General features: G+C 28.7%; 1 protein-coding gene across 1 annotated transcript in view; it reads left to right on the top strand.

Moving 5' to 3' along the window:
* LOC106686063 (potassium voltage-gated channel protein Shaw) overlaps positions 1–7,758 on the top strand; it is a gene marked incomplete in the record, with an annotated part of 559,367 nt that overhangs the window by 911 nt on the left and 550,698 nt on the right.

The following is a 7,758-nucleotide window of genomic DNA, read 5'->3' as shown; positions in this document are numbered from 1 at the left end:
TTATTTAATTATTAAATTTATTATAAAAAACTTACCGCCACCCACCCGTGCCATCTTCCTGCAAACTTAAAAATTGTCGAGTTTTCTTCAAGATTCAATATGAAAGGTTAACATTAAGAAAAAAAATATCAATTAAAATCACAAAGTAGGTTCATATATATACATTATTTGTTAAATAAAACTAAGAATATTATGATGATAAGGTTGCTTGAAAATAATAACCTTAAAATGTACATATGCCAATAAAAATGTAAAAAAAAAAAGAAGTTAATTAAAAATAGTCAACTGCAGATGTAAATGTGTATAATTTAAAAGAATAAACTTAAAATATTGTAAATAGGAGTTAATTTACTTGTTTATTTTTACTTTCTTTACTGTATTATGTATAATTTATCCTATACCCATTGTCCAGCTCTTAATTAATTTGTGGACACGTGCCATTTTAAATTAAAAATCATTTTTGTATATTCCCTTATGAATTATAAGTCCTAATGTTTTTATTAACAAGCTTATGTTTCTATCTTTCATTATCCAAATTTCAGTGCTCCATGGTGCATAAAAATGATTTTTGATTTAAGATAATTATAAGAACTGGATAACGGGCAGAGGTGCCCGAAACGTTGTTTTCATACATGAAAAATTAAGAAGTGGGGCTTTTATTACTGAAAATAAGTGTAATGAAGAATTAACCAAACTCTTTGGAACTATCAAGTTGTATGCCTATAAATGTATGTTTTATTTTTTAATATGGCCTAATTTTCAACTTAAAAAAAATTCTATTTTGTGATAGAATCACCAACATCAAGAATGAGTATACAATTGAAATTCACTTCCACCGTCTTCAATTGCAAGCGTCTTCATTTGAACTTGAGACACATTGAAATAGTACCAATGAAATTCCCGCATCTGATGAACTACCGAAATACAATTATATTCTGTGTATTAGTAGAATGTATATGTTAAAAATGTAGAAGTGAAATCAACTGCAATATTACTTTTCTGTATAGTAGCATACACCGTATACCGCATGATTTGATTATTTCTACATTAATTTCTATAGTATTTTTCATAGTTGACCTTCAGTTTTACAAAAATGCATCGAACGTAGTGGTAACTAAAAAAAAAATAGATAAATGTTTAGCCTCCTAAATTATATAATTATTTTCGAAAACAAACGGAATTTAGCATTTCTAAGAAAAATTGAAAACCATGATTTTGGGATTACCCTTTTATAAGAAACGTTTACATTATATAAACGTAAATTTTGACATACAAAATACAGAGTATATAAGGGTAAGAATATATAAAAGTGTTGAAATGCTTACTCAAAACCTGAGGTAGAATAAATGTTTTATAATGGCTTGCTCATTTCCTTATAGGCTATGTTGGAACAATGTACTGAAGAATAAAATAAGCAATAAATGAAAGCAAATATATAATTAAATTTCATTTTTACATTTTGGGAATAATTAATATGCAAACTTTGTAATAATTATCATTAGTTATGATGAAGGAACTTCTTCGCTGAAAGTTTTTTTTATTCTTATTTGTTAATATCCGTGTGTGATGCAATTTGGACTGGGAGGGTGTTGGCTCCTCTGTACGTACTTGTCCAGTCTGGCCCAATATGTTCAATGGTTATTGGAGGCGTAATGTGGCCGGTACAACATGAGAAATGATCATCATGGAGATATACATTGGAAGCAAATACTTGCTAATGCATATTAGGTCGAGATGGATACGAGTATGCTGGTGTATCTACACTTTTATAATGGTGTGATACAGGTGTGTGGAGAGAAACTACCCAATAGTAGCACTAATTAAATTAAATTAAATCTGTACCGCTACAACATCTGTACATGAAGGGTGAGGGGTTTAATACTTTGTAAGGGAGTACTGTTACTAGACCAACGGGTGTGCAAGGAGGTGATTTGGTCAGAATCACGCTTGACCGCCAGATTTTTACACAATTTAGGAGGCTGGGTGGACCCCAGAAGGGCTCCAGAAACCACAAGATTTGACTCATGGCTATAGTTAACAGAAAATAATTTTCTATCAAGCCGGATTTGAACTCGGGTCCTTGGAGTTAGTAGCCAAAGGCCTTATTTCGCGGTTACCCGCACCCGTAACACTCTTATCCGTAATGATATTTCTATATTAGAAGGTAGCATCTTCTTTTCAGGTGCCTCGGAGGATTGTCAGGAATGGAAGAGAAAGCAAGGTTAGAAACAAGTGGATTGAGATGGTTAGGGAGTTAATAATGGAAAGATTGATATCTGGTTCGGACAAGATCGGTACATATGAAACATTGAGGTATTTATGAATGATTTTATTTGTGGCTGAGTAAGTAGGATTGAGGATTTTACAAACTATTTGGGACTGTAAGGATTGGATACAAGAGGAATTGGAAGGCTTAGTGGAACCCCAAAGTTCAACTCTGTATGTCCAGATAGGCCTTATTATAGTCAGCCATGTAGATCAGTCTTTTGTAATCAATTGAAAGTTTAGACTGTTTAGTAAGTGATGTAATTGTCGGAATCGACTTGCACTTCATCGTCTTTTCAGTCTTGAATGAGGATTCTAGGTTACTCGTTTGCCCAGTTGCAGCGGATCTGTTCTGCAAGCTTATTACTATTAATTGTTACAGATTTATTGTATAATAAACATTTAGAGCCTATTTGCTCTGCTTCTCTATGATTAATTGTGATGATTTCTGTATGTTATTTAGTTTAAATTCAAGGATTAGTTCATCTTTTGCAAAAAAACAAAACAATTTTTTTCAGTTATTATACATAAATTAATAAAGATACGAATTTATTTTGTATATACAGTGCAATCATGGTAATCCGAAATAATTGCTGCAGGGGAATATTAAGGGGAGGAGTAAGAAAGTATTAATACAAATGGTTTTTAGAAAATTCAACAATATGAATATGCATCAATACTTATATTTATTTCATTTTTATAAATTATTTTTTGGAAATTTGGCAGTTTGGAGATTTTAAAAAAATAATAGTTTTAGTAGTAGAATTTTTTTTTTGCCAGAGCTTATTACGTCGCTGGTCACCGGCCGTATTTTGGGCGGCTACACTTTTGTTTTCTTTTACATCCCCAGTAATGCAAAGTGGTGATTTAATTTGTTATAACTATAAGATTGTTCATTTATTTGTGAAAAAAATATAAATAAAAATAAAAAATACTCTTTGTATAGATTTTTTTAAAACGTGATTAAAAAAAAATCAGTCCTCCAACCAAATTTGTATTATACATATTTTTAATATTAATTAAATTAGTTTTACAGTATCAAATGATTTGTACAATTGATATTTTTTATTATATTGTTCGAGACTTGTAGTTTTATTAACTAAAACAAAAACAATCCAAAAAGTTTCAACCTTCTTTATTAAAACATTTTACATTTCGATATTCTTTATTCTAGTATAATTGCCTCACATTGATTTATAAACTTTTGTAGGCTATTGTACCCAAGTCAATTTAACAATTTTAGTATTTTCCTATCATTAGCTTTTCATAACACTATTAATTACAATAGGTTTATGATAAGTTAATGATAGTAAAATATAAAAATTGTAAAGATTTATTATTAAATATTATAGTGACAAATACTGGTTTATTTTAACTATGCTAAACTGATTTGGGCATTTTAGCCGGAAAAGTTTTAAATTAATGTGAGGCTGTGATACTAAAATAAAAATTGTCTTTGATAATAATCGGATCGGCCAAAACGTTGGGTGTGTAATATGTTTTAATAAAGAAGGTTGAAACTTTGTAATTATTTTTATTATTATTAATAATGCGAATTTATTATCTGCGTCTTTATTTAAAATTATAAATACTTATTGGGTAATAACTTTAAGTTTAAAATCCGTGATTCAATTTCGAAGGCAAGCGATTATCGCCTATAAAACCCACTGCGTATCAAACTGAAAATTAAATCAAGTTGAGGGAGTAGTTACGGAGTTCGAAATTAGTTTCCGAACTATCTCCTGACGTCAGTTGATGTTGAGTCAGTTGCAGTGGGTTCACTCACCCGCCATAATTGAGAAAATGTTAAAGCAATATGAATTTTTTTCTTGATTTGTATATTGCCATTTTTATATTTCCAGAACGTTAAAAAAATATCTTAAAATGTATCTGTCACTCATCTTCAATTAGTTTATAATTGACAATCAGCATTAACTCTTTTCTGATTAATCAAAATTCATGAAGGTTGATTTCTTAATCAGGTCGATTTTAGTCTTGTTCTTTAACTAAGTTATATACCTCACAGTTTCGTGGCATCCTTAATCCATTTCTTTGTGGCAAGCTTGAACACGTGTCTGTTCAGGAGTTTTAGTTTTTTTATTTTAAAATGAATTAACTAATTATTTACAAGCTTAATATGTAGCGAGAGTTTTAACTATTTAAAATATAATTCCTAATAATTAAATTCTACTCACACATTTCTCATCCTCCTTTCTATAAAGTATTTTCGTGATGATTTAACGTTTTATTTTATAATCTCAAGTTAAAAAAGTAATATACTTAAAATAAATAAATAAATAATAAAATAAAATAATATATAGAGGAATATATCAGAATCATTAAGGAGTGGGATGATCTTGGTTTTATTTAAAAAATAATCGGCTGAAAATTGTTATTCTACAAATAGTCAAAACCATTGACTATTGGCTTTCAAATTTACTAAATCAAAACGCTCTATTTTTATGAACGCCAACGACCTATTGGTACGGGCCGAACTTTAATATCCCGACAATATCGTGGAATAACCTCTATTGTAAGAAATGGAAAATGTTTTGGGGATATCGACTTATCGGTTATATCCTTTTGGATGACCCAGAAAATTATCCCGTTTAAGCTTCTAGAGGTTGACTCTTTATAAAAAAAAAAAAAAAAAACTTAGAAAATCAATGGAATTCAAATTCTTCACTGGAATATTATTCAAAAATTTGGATTTCGAATAACAAGAATTCTTTTATATTGATGCATTTTTACTTTTATGATAAATTATTTTGTGATAAAATTTTAATATAAATAATTTTATATATAATCTTTTCACTGTCTTCAGACCAGTTATTATTGTTTAGATAAATAAATTTAATCCCATTTAAGTCTCAAATCAATTTACACTTCTTTATAAGTCCAACGTTTCGGCCAATTCGGTCATTTTTAAGAACAATCATAAATACAAATTTAGAACCACATCAATTTTAAAAACTTTATTCAGGCTATTCTGCTCTGGTCAATAATTTTAGTCCAAAATTACCCTAGTTTGTCAATTCTTCACATTAAATGAAAACTTTTTTTAAAAAAAATATGTAACTTTAAAATTGTGATTGTTGTGATAAAATAGTCTAAATTGACTGTTATAAGTTTTAATTTAATGTAAAGAATTGACAAGATAGGGTAATTTTGAACTGGAATTATTGACCTGGGCAGAATAGTCAAAATAAAGTTTTTAAAATTGATGTTGTTCTAATTTTTTATTTATGATTGTACTTTGAGGGTGGCCGAATTTGCCGAAACGTTGGACTTATAAAGAAATATAAATTGTTTTGTATATATTATTTTATATAACTTTAGAAGATAAGTCCTATATAAACCTTTATGGATTTTAAACCGGTCAGATTCAACTTTTATAAATGGTTTACGTTTTATAAGTTAGACATGGTCAGTGTACAACATTAAAAAAACAAACTAAATAAACACATTTAATCATTCATAACTGTTTGGAAATAAATAAATTCTACTCCTGAAGTTACAAATTTTTATGCTTTTATGGATCCCTTGAAAAAAATTCCGATTGGATATAACGAGTTTTGATTCTGAAAGCATCATTTAAACCTTCTTGGAACGTTTATTGTGCGCCTTCAATAGCTCTAAATACATTTCTGCCTTACCGAACCAGCTTGCGAGTCTGTTATCTTTTCAATAGAAGGGGCCAAAGAAACTACATTAACACAAATATAAATCCATATGATAGAAATATATTTTTTTCATTTTTGAAATGTAAATTTGCTCCTGTCATATTAATAAACTAAAATAGAGATAATATATCCTTTATCTCCCTTATTGTTTGCGTGTGATGTTTGTTTAGAAACAAATATTTATTCATATTTCAGCTATGGCATGTCTGTATTTAGTAGTAGTATTATTTGAAAAATTCAGAAAAAAAATCTATCGTAGATTTATTATTAATTGATTGTTTTAACTAATTCATTTATTTGTTTCATAAATGATTTATAAAGTATGGTATATTTTATCTCACTATTCCAGTTCCAGGAAGGTTTATTTCTTGTGCAGGGTTTATTTATCAGGTAAATGAGATGGTATCATTTTAATTACTTTGGTCCATATTAATTATGAGAATTGTTTATTAATTAATATGCCTTCTTTCGTAAAATAAGTAAATAATTAACAGTATAACTCTCAATGCTAAACTTTTTAGTCAAACGAATCATAAAAGTTGAGTAATTGACTTAATAACGTAATTATTGAGGAATAATTAAATTTAATTTGATTATATTTAGTAAAGATTAGAAGAAACACGTATAATATATATATATTAATTTTAGTATATCAGACCTGATAGCTGAGCGGGCTGGGGCGGGCGTGGGAGCCAGAGAGATTTGAAGATTGTGGGTTCGAATCCTACGACAGTCCCTAGAAATGAATCCTGGCATTCCCTCTAGAGCTGTATAGGTCCTCAGAGGAGGATTTGAACCGTAAAAAACAATTTTAACCTAAGTATTACTATTAAAAATATGAAAGAAACTTTTATACCGATTGGGTGTAGAGGAGAGAGAGAAGTCAGTTGAAATATCATTTACTAAGGAGTACCCGAGGCCATGAAGTGTGAGGAAAATCAAAGAAAGCGGTTCTCGGAAAACAATATTCTCTTTTAACTTAATACTCATAGTTAATTAAATTTTTAATAGTCTAATTTAACCATTGTATTAACAAAACTATTTTGCTCTAAATTTTAATTAACAAAGCGGTTCTTGGAAAACAATATTCTCTTTTAAGTTAATACTCATAGTTAATTAAATTTTTAATAGTCTAATTTAACCATTGTATTAACAAAACTATTTTGCTCTAAATTTTAATTAAAAGAAAAAATAAATGGGGAAATTTATTTGCTTTCAAAACTAAATAAGGAAGTAATAGTAGATATTTTATATACTTATATTTTTTTACTTTGTATATACTTACGTTAAATAAAGGTCCATTTGGGATAACAAAATAGGAAACATAATCCTAAGCTATAATATACTTCTTGGACATTGGAGAAGGTTAGAAGGATTGAACGCTGATGTCAGTTTAATAATATTCTGTCTTCAATTCCTGTTGGATAACCATTTCATAATTTTACGAAATGTTTTGTAAGAGGTTATTGGGATTAATAAAATTACGGAACTCAGATATAATAAATTTTCGGTTTTAACTAATTTTTCACGATAAGTTCAGTCTGCAAAGCCTTCGATGCTCCACCTTCATGATCAAAGCACCTACTCTCAACGACTATATGTTGATGGATTGTAATTACAAAAAATGAAACTAAGATGGCGAAAGATCCGTGAGAACTGAAATGAAAACGTGCAAGAAGGAGGTTTGTTTGTTTGTTTGGTTGTTTAGTGGCGCCAAACTTCATTGGTCATCAACGCCATTTATATTTTATTTAATTTTGCTAATATTCGTTAAATTTTATTTATTTTTAATTTTTTTTTTATTTTTATT

This window comes from Halyomorpha halys, unplaced genomic scaffold, assembly GCF_000696795.3.
Source record: "Halyomorpha halys isolate HHAL.00 unplaced genomic scaffold, Hhal_1.1 Scaffold770.1, whole genome shotgun sequence".
Lineage (NCBI taxonomy): Eukaryota > Metazoa > Arthropoda > Insecta > Hemiptera > Pentatomidae > Halyomorpha > Halyomorpha halys.
This window is presented reverse-complemented; position numbering and strand designations above follow the sequence as displayed.